The sequence below is a fragment of the Gracilinanus agilis genome, chromosome 3, assembly GCF_016433145.1.
Source record: "Gracilinanus agilis isolate LMUSP501 chromosome 3, AgileGrace, whole genome shotgun sequence".
In the NCBI taxonomy this organism is placed as follows: Eukaryota; Metazoa; Chordata; class Mammalia; order Didelphimorphia; family Didelphidae; genus Gracilinanus; species Gracilinanus agilis.
In genome coordinates this window covers 371,696,566-371,719,127 of record NC_058132.1, presented here as the reverse complement: position 1 = coordinate 371,719,127, position 22,562 = coordinate 371,696,566, and the positions used below count along the sequence as shown (strand labels likewise).

The window sequence follows — 22,562 nt, the reverse complement described above, 5'->3', positions numbered from 1 at the left end:
TTGTTGACTCTAAATAATAATAGTGATGATGATGATGATGATGATGATGATGATGAATACAAATACACATATAACACTTTCAAGTTCACAAAGAGCTTTACACAATCAACTTGTTTGATCCTCATAACAGCCATGTGAGTTGTGACATTATCTCCATTTTACAGATGAGGAAACTGAGGCAGAGAGGATAAGTGAATTGCCCAGAGTCATACAACTAATAAGTATCTGAACTAGAATTCAAATTCAGGTCTTCTTGACTCCAAATCCAGTTCTCTATCAGAGTCTCCATCTAACAAAAATTCAATTCCATTCAGCACACATGTATTAAGTGTATTCCCACATGCAAGACAGTGGGAATACAAGACATAAACAAGATAGACCCAGCCCTCAAGGAATTTGTTATGTTGGGAACAACATATACACAGAAACTGATTTAATGTAACTTGAAATAGTAAAGAGGAATAACAGAGTGGTCAGTAATGGTTGTCATTGCCCCGGTCACATGTTATCCAGCTTCAACGGGGTCCTCACTACAGCGAGGCAGGCCTTTTCTTTCTCCCTGATTGATTGCCTATATCATTTCCCACCAAAGCTATTCCAAACCTTCTCTTGCATTCTTAACCCACATACTTCTCCATGTCTCATTCATTTGCCTCTTCTTTACTGGATGAAAAAAACTGAGGATACTTCATATGAGAATTCTTGTTTCCAGTTCTTTTCATCTTAAAACACCTTGATATCATCTCCCACTGACTCCATTTCCCCAGACCCATAGAGAGAGATGGCCCTTCCTTTTCAAGACCAGCCATTCTCCATACGTGCTTAATTTCATCCTTTCTTTTTCTAATAAATCACATGCTTTTCTCTTTTTTTAAAAAACTCATCCCTTCTGTCTTAGAATCAATACTAAGTAGTGGGGATGGCTTGGGTTCAAATGTGACCTCAAACCCTTCCTAGCTGTGTGACCTTGGGCAAGTCACTTAACCCCATTTGCCTATTTATCACTCTTCTGCCTTAGAACCGATACTTAGTATCAATTCTAAGATGGAAGGTAAAGGTTTAAACACACACACACACACACACACACACACACACACACACACACACACACACACGCTTCTTATTTTTTTTCCTTAGGCAAACAGGGTTAAGTGACTTGCCCAGGTTCACATAGCTAGTTAGTGGTTGAAGCAGTATTTAAACTCAAATCTTTCAGACCCCAAGTCCAGCATTCTATCTACTTTACCGCCTACTGCCCCTCAAAAAGCATTTACTAAGTACTTTCTATGTGCCAGGCACTATGCTTAATGCTAAAGATATAGAGAAAAGTAAAAGCAGTCCTTCCTCTTGAGGAGCTTGTGGTCTAATAGGAGAGACAGCATGCCAACAACTAAGTACAAACAGAACAGATAGACAATAAATTGGGTTTGATCTCAGAGGGATGGCACTAGCATTAAGTGGGACTGGGAAAGCTTCTTGCAGAAAGTGGAATTTTAGCTGAGACTTGAAGGAAGCCAGGGAAGCTAGGAGGTAAAGACCAAGAGGGAGAAAATTCCAGGAATGAAGTGTGGAGAGTGGTGGCAAAGAGAGAGAGAGAGCCAGTGTAAATGCCAGGAGTCAGGAGATGAAGTGTCTTGTTGGAGGAGAACAGCAAAGAGGCCAGGTGTCACTGAATTAAAGAGCATGTGGAGGGTAGTAAGGTATAAGAAAAATGGGATGGTAGGAAGGAGCCAGGTTATGAAGGGCTTTAAAAGCCAAACAATTTTATAGTTTATCTTGGAGGCGATCAGGAGCCCCTGGAGTTTTTTGAGCTGCACTTTAGGAAGATCACTTTGGCAGCTGAGTGAAAGATGTTATAAAGTGGGGAGAGATTCATGGAAAGCTGACCAACCATCAGGTTATTCAGTAGTCCAGGCAGGATATGGTAGGGACCTACATACAAGGTGGTTGCAGCCTTTGATAGCAGAAAGGGGCATTGGGAAATCGTGAAAGTAGAATCAACGGGACTTGGCAACTAATTGGATGTGAGCAGCAATGGGGGAGAGAGCATGTGAGTGAAGAATCAAGGATGATGTATAGGTTATGAGTCAGATTGATTGGGAAAGTAGTGGTGTGCTTAATAGTAATAGTGAAGTTAGGAAGGGGGAGGACTTGGAAGCAAATGATTTGATGCATGTTAAGCTTATTTTCTGGGTTATCCAGTTCAAGATGTCCATTTTGCAACTGGAGATATGAGACGAGGTCTTGAGAAAGACTAGGGTTGGATAACTAGATCTGAGAATCATCTTGATCAAGACTGCATCTTTCTAAGCCCTGGTTAAATCACCAAGTAAAATAGGACAGAACCAAAAATCATCCTCCTGCTAGTCTTGTATGCCTTAGTTAATTCACATCTATTGGATTAAGGCTATTTAAATGCCAGGTGCATATTTGGAAAACATTGCATGGTATCTTGCTAGCAATCTCCAAAAACAGGAGCCAAGGGAGTAAAAGACTCTTTTTGAAACTACCTGCAAACTAAAGTTTTTCTAACTAGGATCTAAACAGAAATATACACTAATTGCTTAATACTTCTTACTAAATGCCTCTAAAAATAAGGATTCTTCTGAAAACCATGGTTTTGCAGTTCCAAATATTCCATATTTTGGAGTTGTCCAGCATCATTCCAGGATTTCCCCATAAACTATTGGTTGGGGGGGCAGCTGGGTAGCTCAGTGGATTGAGAGCCAGGCCTAGAGACGGGAGGTCCTAGGTTCAAATCTGGCCTCAGACACTTCCCAGCTGTGTGACCCTGGGCAAGTCACTTGACCCCCATTGCCTACCCTTACCACTCTTCCACTTATGAGTCAATACACAGAAGTTAAGGGTTTAAAATAAAAAAAAAAATTTAAAAAAAAAATAAATAAACTATTGGTTGGATGGGACCTTTTGATGACTGCATTATTGGAGCATCTCGTTTTTATATATAATTAATCAGAACAGAGGGAAATGCATTTATGTCCACAAAACCATGGCAAATGGGTATATGTCACTATGACCTAAATATGAAAAGAGAGAAAACCAGCTTTTATTCGGATAGTGAACTCACACCACCCACCCTTGTCACACAACAGATATATAACCTATTGTACCGAGATTCCAGGGTGGGGATGTTTTGAAATGAGAATTATAGACAGAAAGATAAGGAACCTAAACTCTGATCACATGAGAGTAGTTGGAAAGAGAAGAGAAGCAGAGTGGGGTGGTCACTACACACACACGCATTCTGTCTCTGTTTCTGTCTCTCTGTCACTAGCTGTCTCTCTCTCTCCCCCGCCCCCAACCCCAATTATCTGCTCCATTTCCCCACTCGGCTTATTCCCTCTTAACTGTTGTGTGACAAGGGTGGGTGATGTGTATATACTGAGATTACACTGATATGTTCCTCTTTACTGCTGTCTCCTATTTGGAAAAATGGAAGTCACGCTTAGCATCCTGTGGCTGAATGAAAACACTTAAAGTCAGATTATCATACTGGGAAAATAACACCAGAGCTAATCCAAATCACTTGCTAACAAATGCCTATTTCTCTTAAATTTTGACCTATGTGACTTCTCCTATACCCCCAAATCATTTAGGAGTCCAGTAGTGCCCTTAGCTGATTGGAGCATTTGGAGAGTGGTTCTTTAGAGGAGGAGGAGGAGGAGGAGGAGGAGGAGGAGAAGGAGGAGGAGGGGCAGTTTGGGGGAGGTGAGGAAGAAGTTAGAGAAGGAGTGTTGAGCTAGATATTCCCTGCAGCTGTACCTAACCAAAGCAAGCTGTTGACATAGACAGCTGGCTCCATTTAAATCAGAGGGCCACCATGGCAGTAGTCCTTAGTGTATCCTGTGGGTGTGGAAGATTGTTGTTGCACTCCATTATGAAGCATAAGGGTACAAATTCTCCTTTGTAATTTATGTGAAGGAGCCAAATAGTTCTTGAACCTCCTTTCCATGCTGCCATTTTGCATATTTATTGACAGCTTAAACAAAGCAACATAGAACAGATTAATAGTATATTTTATGGCTCTGGTCACAACAATTAACTGTTAACTCCTGGTTGCCCTGACTAACCACAGGGTTTTTGATGATTAAGTTAACTTTCGACATTGTATGTGTGTATGTTATGTACGTTACTATTTTTCTTTTCAAATCTTTTCTGACGGACTAAATATTTTTTACAACATCTAATCACTAGAGTATGAACTTGGACCATTATTGAAGTGCACATTGTACTGTGGAGGCGAGGGGCAGCAAAGACACAATAATTTGTTTTCAAATTTAAATGCAATTAAACAGTGTGGCATGTCCATCTTCTGGGGTAAGGACCAAAACTTCTGGGAAAGCTGAAAAGTGATGGGGCAGAAATTAGCTTTCGACCCTACTAAAGAACGACTTTTCACAACTATGGATAAGGCAAGATTTCTTGACCCAACAAGGGACAGAGAGGATCATAGAAGTAAAACTCTTTTTGAACACTTTTGATTACATGGAATTCAAAAGTTTCTCTCCAAACAAGATCAGTACAGCTAAAGATTAGGAGGGAAATGAACAGTACTGAACAAAATCATAATTCTCTGATGAAGTCTGATATACAAAATATATAGGGAATTGATATAACTTCCCCCCATTCCTCCTAGTTCTTCTGAAGCCACATAGAACACGACTCAGGACTCTTTCTCCACTAGGAATTACTAAAGAGTTTGCAATATCCACCCCCCATCCCTGTGAAGAGCCAGATCTCAGGGGAAGTTTTGGAAAATGACATAATCTTGACCACAGAGCAGTCTGCACTTCTTCTTAGTCTATGCTTTGGTTGTTTTATTTTTAATTTGAAAGATGGCAATCCCTCTTTGGTCCTATTTTTAAAATAAAATATAACAGTGGCATATGCTTAGCTTTCCCACAATCGTATATTTGTGGCTTTACCTCCCATAGGTTTTAGTTTCTGAGTAGGCATGTTCAGCCCTTTCATTCATCTGAATGAGTTTGCCTCTAGTTTATTACCTAAGGATAGGGTCTTTGAGATGAAATTGTAATCATTTAGGTCCCCTGATACTGGGGGCACAGACTCTTACGAGTTTCATAAAATCATAGAGTTGGAGTTGCATTGACCCTAAGAAGCTATCTGTTCCAGCCCCTTTATTTTACAGATGAGGAAACTGAGACCCCAGGAAGGTTAAGTCATTTGCCTATGGTTTTTATTCAGTTGTTTTTTCAATCATATCCAGCTTTTCAGGACCCCATTTTGGGGTTTTCTTGGCAAAGGTACTGGAGGAATGGTTTGCCATTTGCTTCTCCAGCTCATTTGATGGAGAGGAACTACTGAGGCAAGAGGTTTAAGTGACTTGCTAAATAGGAAGTATCTGCAGCCAGATTTGAACTCAGGAAAATGAGTTTGTGACTATAGACCCAGTGCTCTATCCACTTCTCCCACCTAGCTGCCCCTTTGCCTATATTTACATTAGAAATAAGCATCAGGTGGGATTTGAACTCCATACCTCACACCCCATCTGCTCTTTCTTTCCTATTTCTTTTAAGGCTTTACAATAAATCCCCTTACTTCTCCACTTTGGGTCACCCCCTTTAGTCTCTCTAGCATTCTTTCTGAACCCACTTATATACTTATGGTCCCTCTTTATCATCTTTAATCCACTTGATCCAATCTGAAATTTGCATCTGTCTCTCAGAACAGAGCAGCCATATGCCCTTCATAGGACATAATGGCCTGCCATATAACCCCCATCAACTTGCTTTTCTTTACACGTCACTCTCCATCTCCTCCCTCCTGCCTTTGGACTGGCTGGGCATCTGCCTGTATCCCAGTGCCATGGCCACAGTAGTCTCCCTCCTCATCGATTCTGTATGTATTTCTATGTGTCACCTCCAGTGTCTTTGCCAATAAAACCCCAAATGGAATCACCAAGAGTTAGACATGTCTGAAACAATTCAGCAACAACAAATGTTTATGTTAAAGAGGGATAACTGACCATATAGCTTCCATACATTCTTATGGAAGTTTGGGAAGTATCATGGTGGAGAAGCAAGACTTGAGTGGAATCACAAAATGTCCTTTCCGTTATTAACTCTGGGCCCCTGACAAGCCGCTTAACCCTTCTTGTCAGCTTACTCATCTCTAAAATGAGGAAGATTGATAACTGTTACTTCACAGGGTTTTTAGCTTTTGCTGGGTTGGGGGTTCCTCCCCCCACCTCGAGACTTATAATTTCATCAGTGAAGGTATCTAGGGATGAGAAAACTCCCTCTACTCATTCAGATCAGCACAGCAACTGTTTGCAGTTTATAGACTTAGTTGCCTGAGGACATCAAAGAAGTTGTGATTTACCTAGAATTACACTCAACACCAGGATTGTGTCAGACATGGGACTTGAATTCAGATTGTCCTGACTCCAAGTCTAGTCCTCTGTTCATTATAATATATTGCTCCCTTACTGAATCAATGTGAACAATTAATGTTAGGTGCCCAGTAGGAAAATAATAAGCGAGTAATTTGATACATAGCATCAGGTCAGATATGAAAAAACAGCTGATGAATAAAGATGGGTATCTAAGGAATAACTGTGATCACTATGTGGGAAAAATTGAGAACATGGAATGTTTCTTTAAGGAAAACATGATGCAAATCTGCTCAGTAGTTCTGGCCACTCAGTCTAATATTTGGCATGTCAACTTTAGAATCATTGCATCATCAGAGAAAAGAGCCACTGGGGGCAGGGGATGGGGTGGAGGAGATTCAATTTTTGACACTCAAAAGGATCCTTTTTGAGCTGTGGAATCTACTTTTGTTAATGATCCTGAATCATGTGTCTACATCATTTTCCCCAACTTTTAAATATCACATATTTCTGGGCATTGCTACATGCTCTGTTGGTTGTTCTGCATCATGCTCAAATTCTTTTTTTTTTTTAACTCTTTATGTGCTCATGTAAAGATTGTTAGCTGTTCAGTACTAGCCCCCAAGGGTCAGAGAATATACCTTTTGTTAATTTGTGTTACAATTCACTCAGTTGGTTAAAATCCAAGGTTATAGAATCTATCCCCGTAGAGATTTGTTACCTTTGTGTTGAGTTTCCCTAACCTTGCCCTGCTGTTTCACACTACAGCTCTTTGGCCATCAAAAGGAGGATAAGATGAGAGTGTAAATCATCATAACCTGTCACTGCTACTGGGAAAAAAATCTCAAAGCACATATTCTACAGAAGAATAAATAACACTATATAAGAAGGAAGACTTTAATAATATTAGATATTTAAGCTTTCACATATTAATATAGTAATCTGATATCTTCTCCCTTAAGATATAAATGTACTTTAAAAAAAAAACCTTCTCCTTCAATTTTAGAAGCAATACTGTATATTAGTTCTAAGGCAAAGAAGATGTAAGGGCAAGGAAATGGGTGTTAAGTGACTTACTCAGGGTCACAGTGTTTGAGGTCAAATTTGAACCCAAGACCGCCCATCACTGAGCCTGGCTCTCAGTCCACTGCGCCACCTAGCTACCCCTTATAAATGCACTTCTAAAGTGTTCTTTATGAAAGCCCCTGAAAGAAAACAATGAATAGAATTTTAATATAATTGATTAGAGAGAGATATAAATAGAATACATAGAATATACTAAAATAATAGAATTTTAAAGCGCATTGGCTTTTTATTTATGGCATTCAACCTTTTTTTTGTCTTTGGATATTTACAGATAAGGATGCATTGCAGATCTTATTTTCTTTTGAGGCATTGTAATATATTGGCTCTAGAGTCGTCCATGGAATCAGGAAGGCTTAGATACAACAATTCTTACTTCTGAAAGTACTGACTATGTGTCCCTTGGCAAATTAATTAAACTCTCTGTCCCTGAGCATCTCCTTAAGAGTCTATGTGGTGAATCATCATTGAAGAAGTCCTTCATCAGAAGATCTGTTTACCAATACATCTCAGGTTCTATTTCAGTCCCCCCCCCCAAAAAAAATTTTTTTTTCTCAAAAAAAATTGGGGTAACTAAATCTGGACAGGCATGGGCAACTGTGGACCTATGATGATGTTTTAGGACATCTCTAAATAGTATTTGCCTTTTACTATTCATTCTGGGTGGTAGCACTAGTTGTACTCATTCCCCAGCACAACGTTGGAGCTCAGGTTTTCAAAGTTATGTTTTCTAAAACCTCAAAGTTCTTGATCTACCACAGAGTTCAAGTCCCATCTTTATCACCAGTTCCTCTCCCCTGAACCCTCAGCCACCTTGGCTTCCATGGAACTGTACTGGTTTGTTTTACCTCCTATGTTGGTATTTCAAAAGATCCTTGAATTTAACAATATGAACACTTCTTCTGACAGACCAGCTACTCCATACCCTCTTCATGAGGTGCTATGTCCAAAGGAAGTCATCAGTAATCACCTGGTGGCTGGACTTCATGAACTTAGCTAGCCTGGCTCTCAGAACACACACAGTCTTTTTCTGAACCCATCCTGGCCCTCTTTTTTTTGTGCTTAATTGGTACAACCTTCAAGAACCTTACATTATTTCTCAGCTGGCACAAGATATTTTGCTTTAAAATATAGTCCAAAATCTAGTACTGCCAAAACCCCTTCCTTTATATTTTTTTAACGTTAATTTCCTTGATAATCCTGACCTTTTCTTTTTCCAAATTAATTTTGTATTATTTTTTCTAGTTCAGTAAAGATTGACTAAAATGATAAAAGGACAAAATGGCAGATGTTGAAGGGGGTATAGAAAAATTGAGACATGAATATACACTGATGATGGAACTGTGAATTGATCCATTTGTAATTATGCTCTGAGAGTTATAAAACTGTGCATAAATTTTATCCCAGCAATATCACTAGTACATTTATTTCCTAGGGTGGTCAAAAAAAAAAGGAAAAGAACCTATATATTCTAAAATATTTACAGCACCATTCTTAGTGGTAGCAAAGAACTGGAAATTGAAGGGATGCCTTTCAGTTGAGGAATGACTAAATAAGTTGTCGCTTATGATTGTGCTGGAATACTACTGCACCATAAGAAATGAAAAGCAGGTTATTTTGTGAAAAAATGTGGAAAGACCTACATGAAATTATGATAAAACAAGCAGAACCAAGAGACCATTATATACTGCAACAGAAAAGAGAACTGATAAATTTCAGAAATTTATGTAGGACAAAGTTTTACATTTGCATATACTTTTTGTCAAATGATGCCTTCTCTAATGAGGGAAGGGCAGCAGAGAAGGAGTTAACTGGGTATTTAAATGTAACAAACAAATTAATAAATAAATTTAATTAAAAAAATATACTTCACATTACCTCTGAACCAGGAAGACTCATCAGAATAGGATTTTTGTAGGTGTCATATTAGCCATAACTCCATAAATTATCAAAATAGTATAGAAAACAGTAAGGCTAATTTTCATCGTTTCTTCATGTTAGGGATAATGCTATATGGACTTATAATAGGTGAGACTATGAATCTCCCAAAAGCTTATTTATATCTCCAGGATCCATGATTTTCATCAGCAAGCATGGCCCTCTCTGCTATAGTTCATAGCATCCCTTACAGTGATTCCCAAAGTGGGCACCACCGCCCCCTAGTGGGTGCTGCAGTGATCTGGGAGGCAGTGATGGCCACACTTTTTTTTTTTATTACATTCTATTCTAAGTTCAATAAATAGTTTCATAATTTCCAGGGGGCACTAAGTAATTTTTTTTTCTGGAAAGGGGGTGGTAGGCCAAAAAAGTTTGGGAACCACTGCCTTACATCACAAAACAAAGGTTCTTAACCTGGAGTCCAGGAACATCTTGGTTTTTAAAAAATATTTTGATAACTGAATTTCAACAAAATTTAATCTTATGTGTTTTATGTTGTGTATTTTAAAGACATTATTTCAAGAAGGGCTCCATAGGCTTTCCTAGACTACCAAAGGGATTCATGAAACTAAAAAAAGAAGTTAAGAACTCTTCCCATAAAAAAGAATTTCATCAGTTACTGGCCAAAAACATCATCCTTTAAAAAGCCACCCCTTCATAACAAGTTTCTCTAAATTTAGCTGATAAGATATACATGGTCCATAACTGTGTATGGACTTTCCATAGCTTCCCCCCCCCAACAAAGTTTTTAAACATTCCCTGCTTGTTAGAACTTTCCAAACCTTCTATTCACTCCATTAAAAGAGCCTTTAAGAACCCAAGGTCACTGTTATATGATGAAGCATTAGACTAAGATGAATTCATTTCTATTCCTCAAGCATTTGTTAGATCATCTGCTGGACTTCCAAATCAGGAAGACTTCAACTCAAGGTCTGTACTTAAGCACTAGCAGTGTAATTCTAAGCAAGCCACTCAATGCCCCCTAAGCCTCATTTTAACTCATCTGTAAAATGGGGATAGTAATAGTTCCCACCTCATGGGATTTTTGTGAGGATCCAATGATATCATGAATGTAAAGCTCTTTGCAAACTTTAAAATGTTTGATGTGGAAATGAGGAGTAGTCACATATACTGAGCTGGGGAGACACAAACAAAAATAAAATGGTCTCTACCCTCAAGGAGTTTGCATTCTACTAAATGAAGCTTGTTACTACATGTAACACACTCACCTGATGCTAGAGATTTATTCAACCAACTGTGGTTTTCCTTTGAGTACTTAATCCTTAAATTAAACTTGTCTGGGTTTCCTAGGACCTCTCCTTTAGGACTTCCTAAATCCTCCTACCTTTGAATGGTACCCTAGTAATTATGTGTGACCCTGAGAGAATTTGGTAGAGGCTGATGAAAAAGGTCCTTGGTAACACACATTCCTGGAAGTGCAATTTTCTTTAAAATCTTATAAAACAGATCTTAAATGAGGATGAAGCACAGGATAGTTTTACATAGTACTAGAGAGTCAATTTTTAAAGCATCATGATTTTGTTCAAAGGAAAGGAAAAATGACAACACTTCCATCACCCACAAAAATAAGCCATTTCACTGATAAAAGTGCTTCCTTGGACCGTTTGATTTTTCTGATTCCTAGAGGCAACATGGCAAAGTAAGAAGAATTTAGAGTTGGGAATTGGGGGACCGGTTGGTTTGAATCCTGCTTCTAGTGTTTAAGACCATGGGCAAGTCCCTTAACTTTATTGGGTAGTTTTCCCTTCTGCCAGAGACAGATAAAGAGTTTAAATGGGACCACTAGGTAGCTCAGTGAATTGATAATTTGGCTTAAAGATGAAAGGTCCTGTGTTCAAATATGACCTCAGATACTTCCTTGCTTTGTGACCTTGTGAAAGTCACTTAACCCCAATTACTTAGCCTTGCCACTCTAATGGCTTAAAATTGATACTAAGTAGAAGGTGAGGATTTTTTTAAGTAGCTATGAGACTCAAATGAGATATTATGTATTTTTATGTGCTAGCAACCTTAATGCATTATTTAAATGGTAATTATTATAATTTTACATCTTATAGGGTTAGGAACTAGACCTTGTGAATTATTGGTATAGGGAATTCCTAGATATGCAAATTGCCTCTACTAATGCAAATCAACATCTCTTCTGCTGCTTGTAGTCTAAAAAGGAAATAAGTTAGGTGACTTGCCTGGTTCACATAGCCACTCTGTGTCAGAGGCAGAATTTGAATCCAGGTCTTTGGTTCCAAGACCAGTTCTTAACTATATATATATATATGTTTGTGTGTGTGTGTGTGTGTGTGTGTGTGTGTGTGTGTATCCCTACCTCTCGATATTATGTGTAGATAAAATTTTATAAATGAAATCCTTTTAATTAATACTTTGTATTCAGAGTTTAAATCAATAAAAGTAATCATCTTCCCACTGGACAGTTAGGTGGTGCACTGGAGAGAGCCCCAAGCCTAGAGTCAGGAAGACTCATCTTCCAGAGTTCCAATCTAGCCTCAGAAACTTATTGGCTGTGTCATCCTGGGCAAATCACTTAACCCTGTTGGCCTCCATTTCTTCATTTAAAATGAGCTGGAGAAGGGAGTGGCCAACCACCCCAGTATCTTTGCCAAGGAAATACCAAATAAGATCACAAAGTGTTAGATACAACTGAAAAATGACCAGGTGACAAAATGAGCACTGGAATTAATCACATGACCAATATCATTATCAGTGTCAGTGCTAGAAAAAGCCCCCTCCCCTGTAGCAGCCGTTATCCTCAATTCTTCAATCTGATCATTCTTTTTTTTACATTCTTATACATCAGACTTCTTTCTCCCCAATTCAGGGCTCAGACTCTTTTTTTCCCAAAAGAAGATATCTCACAAGATAAAATGGTCTGCCTAAATATTCCTTCTACCTTAAGCAAGCCAGTCAGCTAGTGTTTTACTTAAAACTGAAGGAACTTTAAAAAATATGGTAGCACTTTTGGTATTTTTTTTAAAACCTTTATTTCTATCTTGGAGTTAATATTACGTATTGGTTCCAAGGCAAAAAAGTGGTTAGAGGTAGGAAATGGAGGTTGTGTCTTGCCCAGGGTCACACAGCTAGGAAGCATCTGAAGTCAGATTTGAACCCAAGACCTCTCATCACTGAGCCTGGTTCTCAGTCCACTGAGCCACCTAGCTTCCTGCAATTTTCATAACTGAAGCAGACTAAAACAATGGGTGGGGCAATTCTGTCTTTTAGAAAAAGACTATAAAATGAAAAATAAAATAAAAAAGGAAGGAAAGGAAAGAGATCTCTCTGGGAATAACTAGGAAAATGTATGATCTCTGAACATAAACTATAGGATGACGCTGAATGTATAATATCTGTGTTCTAGACAGCAGCCCTTAGACTAGTGCGGATACCCATTAATTACTCAGCAACAACAAAAACTCATGACTGCCATCACTCAGGCTATAACTCACAATATGCTTCTTATTATTGTTAAGAGCAGCTTTCCCTCTTAAGTGTTTTATTTATATAAATTTCTACCTAGAAATTTTTATCAGTTCCTTTTTTTTTCTTAAGGGAGAAAGTGACTTTTGTGAATCTGACATAGCTAGTGGCATCTTGGTGTGTGATTTTATATCACATATCACCAAAGGATAAGCTTTTCCTAGAATCACAAAACTGGAAAAATCAAAAGGCATCTCAGTAACCATTCTACTCTATCTCCTACACAAAAGGAATCCTTCCATAAGATACCAAATAAATGGTCATCCAGCCTAGGTTTGAAGACCTGCACTGAATTGGAATCCTTTGCCACTCAAAGCAGCTCATTCCATTTTTAGACAGCTCTAATTATTAGCAAGACCCCCCACCCCCAGCATCCTACATTTGCTTCTGTGCAGCTTCCACCCACTGTTCTCTAGTCTGCCTTTTAGAGCCAAAGTGAGAGAGTATAATTCCTTTTCATATGATAATCCTTCACATACTTTATGGCTTCTATTTCCCCTGAGACTTCTTTTCTTGCTGAAACTAAATCACTTCTTCTGTTTTAGCCAGAAACTTAGATCTCAGTTGTTATTATTCAGCATCAGTCATGAAGTCATCTATTGTTGTCAGGATCCATTAAATGCAAACATTTGTGCTAAGCACAGAGATGAATAATCTTTCATTTTTTTGTTTAATTTTTTAATTTTGTTTTAATTTGTTTCTTCTTTAAAAAAAAACTCCACCATGGATTTTGTTCAAGTTGTGTTCTTTAGTTTTTCACTGAGAACTAAATTTTGATCCATATTTATTACTAATTTTTTCTCTTATGGATTTTCTTTTTTCATTGGAACCATTTTGAAAATTTTTATTGATGTTCTATTCTCTATTGCAAGGTTAAAAGATTCTCTTCCATTTGGCATTGATTCACTTTCCTCTATCTTGCAGTATTTGTTAAGAGCTGTGTAATTTCTTTGAGAATATAGCATTTGTTCTTCCTTCTTGTTTTAGGATAGTTTCTGTTAATTTATCTGTTGGTACTCTGGATTTTTACTGAGTTTTCTTCCTTTTACAGTATTTAGAATTTAAGCTTTTGTTTCTTTATCTTATCCCATTATTTACTTTTTAATTCTTCCAACCCTTTCTTTGCTGGTGAGTATATTCTGAGACAGGGCTACGAAAGCTGCCTTTTTTTTTTTCTTTGTTGGAGATTTAGGGTTCACCAGCCTGGGTCCACTGTCCTGAATAGCCTTTGGAGGGAAGGAGCTGGCCTTAGCTAAATTTTAGCCCACTTTTTCATCATATCTAGCATAACTATGTATGCTGATCTCTTACCTCATATCTTCCTTTTGTTCTCTTGTCTATTTTCTGGTTAGACCAAATTAGCATCTGCCACTTTTTACAGGGTTTTATGAGAGGAAAGAGAATATTCTGGTCAGAGTCTCTGAAGGATCAGTGACCCCAGATAGTAGGTAGAACATTTAACCCTTCTCTGTCTCTTAACACAGATGAGCAGAATCAGTATCTGCTACTTATTTGGATGGCAGACAGAGTCTGAAGTGTTTTTACAAACCTATAGCTGGAGGAGATCACAAGATGAGCCCCAAGCACAGGACTGAGGACCAATTTATGTATCCCTGCCTAGAACCTGGAGTTAATGAAGGAGGCTCAGTCCTCGAATGGACCTTTTAAGTATTAGCATTCTGCTGTTAATTCATAAGTATTTTACCTTGTCGGTGTTCTTTCTTTCTTTTCCTATGAATTCAGCTATAATTTCTCCACATCTGGCACATAATTCCTCTTGTGGGGATTTTTGAGAGTTAATGGAGACTGGAAAAAATATCTAGTCCTCCATCTTATTCACAATTAACTATTAATATGCAGATGTGAACATAGTCTAGACCAAGAATTGGCAACCTTTCAAAAGTGTCATTTTAAAGCCAATTCTAATTTTTGACACTGACCACATCAAAAGTTAGGATTCCCAGCACCAATGGAAACTTAAATTCATAGAATTTTGAGCTAGAAAAGGCCTGGTTATAGGATCATGGATCTAATTTTTTTTTTAACAGATGAAGAAACTGATGTCTCAGGAGGTTAAATGACCTATTCAGGAGCACCCATATAGAAAATAGGAGAGACAAAATTCAAACTCAGGTCTGATTTTCCTAAATCCCATGCCATTTTTCTACCTTCTTTAAAAAGCTGATCACTCTTTCTTTAAATGGGATCTGATGTTGTATCTAACAACAGAGGGAGAGATGAACTGAATTATATATGGAATCTTGTTACCTAATGCTCCTAAAGCCTGTCATTTTACAATCATTATTAATTAATACATTTTAAAGCATCGACCACAGAACTAATGCTTATAAATGCTCATCCCAGTCTCCTCCATGAGGAATCATAGTGCCATGGCTTCACCTTTGGACCAGGAGTCAGAGAGCTCCATTTCAGACTCCACAAATTTCAATAGATTGGAAAACTTATTTGATCTCCCTAGCCTTGATTTCCTTTCTTATAAATGAGGAAAATAATACTTCTGCTACTTAATTTTTAAGGTGGCTGAAATATAGTGAGAATAGTTTTATAAATTGTGAAATAGTTTTACAAACTGCAAATCTGTTTTTTTCTGTCTGGTCTCTTTCCAAAACCATAAGCTGGCAGTTTTGTAGAAAGGTAGTTTTCAATACCTGCTCTATTGTAGAAGGTTTTAAAGGACCTGGAGGGCTGGAATGAGGGAGCACAGTACTGACAGTTAGAAATGGAAAAGGGAACAATAGCTATCTTTCTTTTTGTAATCCTAACTTGTCATCTTAGAGTAAAATAAATTCATTTGTAGTTTGGAGTGGGATTATACAAAAGTTTCTGTAACTTTGGCTTCTCAGCTTAATTTGTTAAAGACTGAAAAAGCTAGAATCAAGCAACTGGCTAGTTGTCCATTCTCCTACATTATTACTTACTTATAGAGACAATTTGCCACCAGCATCTTTATATTGATATAAGTCTTTCCCACCATGCTTTTTGTTCTGTTTCAGTAAAATAATCTTTTCTATTCCTCAATCAATTCTGTGTTTGTAAATTCATGTGTATAGTGGTTAATAGTGGAAAGGAACAAATATCCTGGTGGCCTTTGTGGCATGTATGATAAATGTGTGCTGTGATTTAATGAGGAAACTTGGTACAGGCCCTAATTCACCTTTTACAACTTCATCTTGATCCTAAAGGCAGAGCATTTACTTACTAGATTTTTTTTTTTATCTATCAAAGGGGAGGGGAGGCCCAGATCTGGGGGAGGAAAGTTCTATAGAAAACACCTCCTGCTTCTGGCAGGGGACTTGGAAAATGCTTACTGTTTTAATGGAACTTGTGATTTCCACACGTTGCATTTTATGTAGCCTCAGAGTCATTGGGGGTATGCTGGCAAGTCATACTAATGCACAGTGCTGCTTTTAATAAATTCAGTGTTGCCATCCAGTACACAGCACTGTTTTTGCTAAACAACTAATTATTGAAGGAATTCTACAGTTTAGATTTCCAAGAAGATAGATAGTGTTAGATAGTGGTAATTTGAGCCAAACTAAGGTAAAAAAAATTACATATATATATATATATATATGTATATATATATATACACACACACATATATTATATATATTATTTGTTTGTTTGTTTGTTTATTAAGAATCTATCACAATCAAGGTTCCTCTGTCTGGCATAGTGCATTGTTGGAGAAGCATTTCATCTAAATTTTCCCCAAAAGGCTTCCTTAGGAAATTGTAGATTCCCTTCACTGTAGTTTTCAAGCAAAATCTGGAGAGCACTTGTTCAGTATGTTGTAGTGTGGATTCTTGTTCAGGTTTGGTTTGGCCTCTGAAAGCTCTTCCAAATCAGAAATTCTGTGAAGTCCTCATGATTCCTTCCCTCAGAAAATTAACAGTCTAGTTGGAAGGGAGAAATAAGACTGAGGGGTTGAGCTACTAAAGGAAAAAATAGAAACTAATCGCTTTCTATTTTGTGAACCAAACAAGGATTTCATTAAAGTAGAATCTTAGTCCATAGGATTGGAAGTTTGGTGGATAGAGCAAATGAAGTAGAGATGATGTCTATTTTTTCCTTGTCTTACCAGACGCTTTCCACCCCTACCAACATCATTTCACTTACCCCCTCAGCAAATTCAGAAACTGACATTTGCTTCATATTTGCCTCTCAGAACTGGAAGGAAGATTTCCAAGGATTAAGTGGATAGCATTTGGAGAGTTTTTCAAGCCTAAATGAATAAAACCATTTAACTAAGCACTTTCCATGTGCAAAGTAATGTGTGACCCTGGAGATATAAACAGAAAAGTAAAATACTCCCTGCTTTCAAGGAGCTTTGAATTTGTCTCTAGGTATATATGATAAAACCCGATGGTTCATTCAAAAGTGTCATGGTTGTGGGAGCTGTCCACAGAAAAATCTAAAGCAGTGTTCTCCATGCTGTTATTTCTGTAACATTCAGTTTAAAGTAAAGGATTGATTTTGGTGTTTTTTTGTCAGTCTCCAATTTCATACACACATACACACAGACTCACTCGCTCACTTGCCCAGCTATATATTTTAAAGGATATGGGTCTAGATCTTGTTGTTTGGATATTGCAGTCATGTCTGATGTTTTGTGATCCCATTTGGTAATTTCTTGAAAAAGATACTAGAATGGTTTGCCATCCCTTCTCTAGCTCATTTGGCAGATGAGGAAACTGAGGCAAAGAGGGTTAAGTAACTTGCCCAGGATCATACAGCTCATAAGTGTCTATAGCCAGATTTGGACTCAGGAAGAAGAATCTTCCTTGACTTCAGGTCCATCACCCTTATCTGCTGTACCAGCTAGCTGCTTCATGACTCTAAGTCAGTGATTACCAAAAACAAACAAACAAAAAAAAAACAAAACAAGAAGTAGTAAAGGGAAACATCAAAAAATGTTGGTTTCTCAGACAAAAATAATACAATTACAGTTTGAGTCTCCTGGAAGTAAATGGTATAAATTCAACATATTCAAACTATATACAAATGACACATGAATCATATACCAATAGCAATGTGACCCACCTATTTCCTATATACTACAACATAATCTTTGTGACTTCTTAGAATTTACTCATCTACAAAAAAGGAAAGCATATGATTTAAATCACTTATTTATATGGGCATAGGATTTGGGCTTTTGATTTTTTTAAAGATTACTTTATTACAAAAATAAATAATATAGAAATAGGTATCAAGTGATAATAAATGTATAACCCAGTGGAACTGCTTGTCAGCTCCGGAAGGGGGAAGGGAACAGGGGAAGGAGACAACATGAATCATATAACCATGGAAAATATATATTTTTTTAATTTTTTAAGAATTTATTCATCCAAGATACCATCCCTCTTGATCATTTTCCTTAAGTATTATTTTTCTGCATTACTCTTCCTACCTTCTCCTTTTCTGTTTGTCTTATGCTTCCATAGGCATTTTGTAGGTTTGTAGTAATAATTTTGTAACCACTCTAGAGTCCAATGATGTTGCCATTAGCAGGGAAAAGGAGCAATTGCTGATTGTTTTGATTCTCTTTCCTATATAGACTAGTGAGGATAGCTAAAACTCCTTAGCTTACTATTCAAGTTTTGCTCTAATTATGCTCCAAATTACTTTTCCTTGTCTTACATTATTTCCCTTCACTTATTGTAAAATACTTTCAACCTGCTATTCATCCTGGATTTGTTCATATTAAAAATAATATCTGGAAAGTACTTTAACAAAAAGTAGTTCAATATTGACAAAACATAGGCCCATCACCCTAAAGCAGCTGTAGAAAGATTAACACTTCCACACTTGAAAAGAAGAGAAAGGTTGATAGCCATCCTTAGAGTTTGTAATACCTTGATCAGAACCCTACAGAAATGCTTTTGGACAAGAAGATATAACTGAACAGCAGTAAAGATTAATAACAGGTTCTTACTCTTGGATTTTTCCACCTTACCTGGTGGAAATCATCATAGTATAATGGGAACAGGACTTGTGTTGGCATACAGGACCCAGATTCAAACTCTACCTCTGATACTACATGGATGACTGTAGACAAGTCTCTTAACTTGCCCAGATCTCAGTTTCTGCAAAATGAGACACCTGGACTATATTGTTTCTAAGGATCCTTCCAACTCTCAATCTTTTTATACAATGATCTCCAAACCACTGTATGGAACCTGTATAACTACTAAGATCCAAAAGTGCAAATCAGAAGGCCCTCCATGGGCACCATTTGTATGGAGTCTGCCAAAAATATGTCAACCAACAAATTTCAAACAAATGGCTGAATATACAGATTTATTTGGAAAAATGGATGGAGTTTACATTGGAAAGTCTAGGCCAGGTCATTGCAACCAGGAACTACAGAAGAGTTATTGTTAAGGAGCCCAGATTTAATGATCTAAGTAGATTACACAAGGAAACAGTGGCGACTTTGCAATCTTTCACTATTGGCTGTAAAAATTTATACTTAGCAAGACATGTCCTGATAGCTAACATTACATCAAAGGAATTAATTCTCTTTCATGACTGACTTTCATTACAGAAAACAAATCCCCTATACTACAAATACAGACCTCAAAATGTGCTGGAGAACCTAACCAATAAACTATACCAGTATCATTACCACAGACAAAATTGTTGCCCACAATCGCCTAGATTTCACACTGATTCCTAAAATCCTGGCATTTTTAATAGATGTCAGAGTTCCAAATGTATTTTGGATACAGACTCCCAAATGCGTACACTTGATACATAATATACATGCTACATAGAACAAAAAACTTTCAAAATATAGAGACTTGGACTGAAAGGATTCAAACTATGTGGGAACATGGTATATCTTCTTGTTGTCCTATCTGCTAATATCATTGTACCAAAGATGCTTTCATTAAACTCACATAGAATGAGTTTGTATCATAATTCAACTACAGAAAGCAGTTGTTTTATTCACCTATAATAATCTATGAGATTATTATTATAATCTATGAGATATATTATAAAGAATAATAATATAGAATGGAATAATGAAAATGAAATATTCATGACAACCTAGATCAGAACAGTTTCTATAGTGTACAAAACCCATTGAAAATTATAAAAAACAAAAACATAGCATCGTACATATATTTTCTTATACTTTAAAAAATATTTTCTATACTTTATCTTAATTAATCCTCACTGCATTCATAGGAAAGGTTACACATGGCATTATGCCTTAATTATAGAAAAACAATAATTAGTTTGTGTCAGGGGTTACATTTGAGCCCATGTCCTCCTGACTCCATGAGCTAATATTCTGTCTCTTATTTCATTTTTACTATATTCCTGGAATGTACTTCTCTAGCTATTGAATTCCTAATCATCTTTGAACACTTAAAACCATGTTACCTCATCAATATAGCTTTCCCTGATCACACCAGCCTTAAGTATGATCAGTCTCTCTTTTTGTTTGTCTGTCTGTCTCTTTCTTTTGGATTTTGCATTGTGCTTTTCACCTGTCCTATATACTTATAATGTTATTTTATCACATGGTAGGATCATAGATTTAAACTAGATATTGGCCATCTAGTCCATCCCTCATATTATACATATATAGAATTGTAGACCGAGAGAAGTTAATTGAGAATGTACCAGTTACTCCATCAGAAGCAGTATTTAAATTTGAAACTATAATTAATTCTTAGTACTATACCATGAGGTTTAAAAACATTCTCTTCAAACATTTTTAGCCGCCTGTCATTTACCAAACATGATCCTATGTTGTTTTTCAGTCATATCTGACTCTTGGTAATCCCATTTGGAGTTTTCTTGACAAGGATATTGGGGTGGTTTGCCCTTTCCTTCTCCAGGTCATTTGACAGATGAGGAAACTACATCAAACAGGATTATAAGTGTCTTGCCCAGGATCACACAGCTAGGAAGTGTTTGAGTGCAGATTTGAACTCAGAAAAAGAAATCTCCCTGACTCCAAGCCCAGCACTCTATGCACTCTGCCACCTAGTTGTCCATTGATGCTGAGTGCTACATTATAAAGTTTATGTAAGACATGGTACCTGGCCCCATAAGGGCTATGATTTAGAAGAGGGATATGATATTAAAAATCATGCATAATATTCATGAGAAGTCCTAGGAGAGGAAGAAGAGACTTAGGAAGTCTTTCTAAGTGTTGACCTTTGATTCGTCTTTAAAGGAAGGAAAAGGAGGCAGCTGGGTGGCTCAGTGGATAGAGTCAGGCCTAGAGACGGGAGGTCCTAAGTTCAAATCTGGCCTCAGACACTTCCTAGCTGTGTGTCCCTGGGCAAGTCACAACCCCCATTGCCTAGCTCCTACCTCTCTTACGCCTTGAAACTAATACATGGTATTGATTCCAAGATGGAAGGTAAGGGTTTAAAAAAGGAAGGAAGGAAGGAAGGAAGGAAGGAAGGAAGGAAGGAAGGAAATCTAAAAAAATAGAGAAGAGGAGGGTATTCAATACGTAGGGGACAATATGAGCAAAAGCATCAAATTTTGAATGCTTAAGACATGTTTATAGGAGAGGAGGGAGAATTCTTCAGTTTGGACAGATGGTAGACTTTTGTTGTTATTCAGTCATTTTCAGGAATGTCCAACTTTTAGTGACTCCATTTGAAGTTTTCTTGGCAAAGGTACTTAAGTGGTTTGCTATTTCTTTCTCTAGCTCATTTTATTGATGAGGAAACTGTGTACGTGGAATTTTTGTGCCTTTTGAACTACGTTCCCCAGAATTCCTTTCATCTCCCAGCTTCATTTTCCTTGTGACCCCATGTTTGTGTCTTCAAGTTATTGTTTATATAGTTCTATATAACTCCTCCCTCTTGCTCTTTTCTCTCAGAACCAAGGCTTGGTTAGTTAGCTTTTTTTTAACTTTAGTTATTAACTAATAAACTTTATAAAAGATAATACTTAGTTATTGAATATTAATTTTAATCTTTACAAAACAAAGACAAACAGGGCTAAGTGACTTGCCCTGGGACACATAGCTAGTAAGTGTCTGAGGCTAGAATTGAACTCATAAAGATGAATTTTTTGTTTCCAAACCCAGTACTCTGTCCACTGTGCAGCCTAGCTGCCCCTGGAATGTAAAGTATGTAGAGGGAGATTGTATAAGATAAGACTAGAATGGTAGTCATGATAGTAATGAAGGTCATATTAGTAAATAAAAAGTAGTTATGGATGGAAAATGACAATGACCAGATTTATGGGCAAGCAAGCAATCTGAAAGAGAATAAAGTGGGGAGGCTTGTTGCTTTTGAAGAGTATTGCAGCATTTCAAGTATGTGATAATAATGGTCTATAGATAGCTTTGACTGACATTAGAGAAGATGTATTTGTAGAATGGACAAGACTTAGTTACTGACTGAGATACGAGAGATGAAGGAGAAACAAGAATCCAAGATAAATAAAACCAAAGAGTGGGCAAATTGAATTACAGCATATGTTGCATCTCAGTTTCAGATGGTAAAATGGTATTCTTAGCAACAACGAAGTTGTATTATACAACTAGTCCATCCATTGTTTAAATGGGTGATAGAGGGAGGAAAAGTATTGTCATCAAAGTGTTGGCTTATTCAGCTCCCCCAAAGTGTTGGCAAACCTTTAATGAGTTCAAGTG

The 22,562-nt window shown here is 37.3% G+C and overlaps 2 protein-coding genes across 3 annotated transcripts in view; one reads left to right on the top strand and one right to left on the bottom strand.

Moving 5' to 3' along the window:
• Positions 1 to 22,562, top strand: part of CMSS1 (cms1 ribosomal small subunit homolog) — a 425,421-nt gene that overhangs the window by 269,012 nt on the left and 133,847 nt on the right. The window lies entirely within an intron of this gene.
• The window catches only part of FILIP1L (filamin A interacting protein 1 like), a 341,519-nt gene that overhangs the window by 257,948 nt on the left and 61,009 nt on the right, over positions 1 to 22,562 (bottom strand). The window lies entirely within an intron of this gene.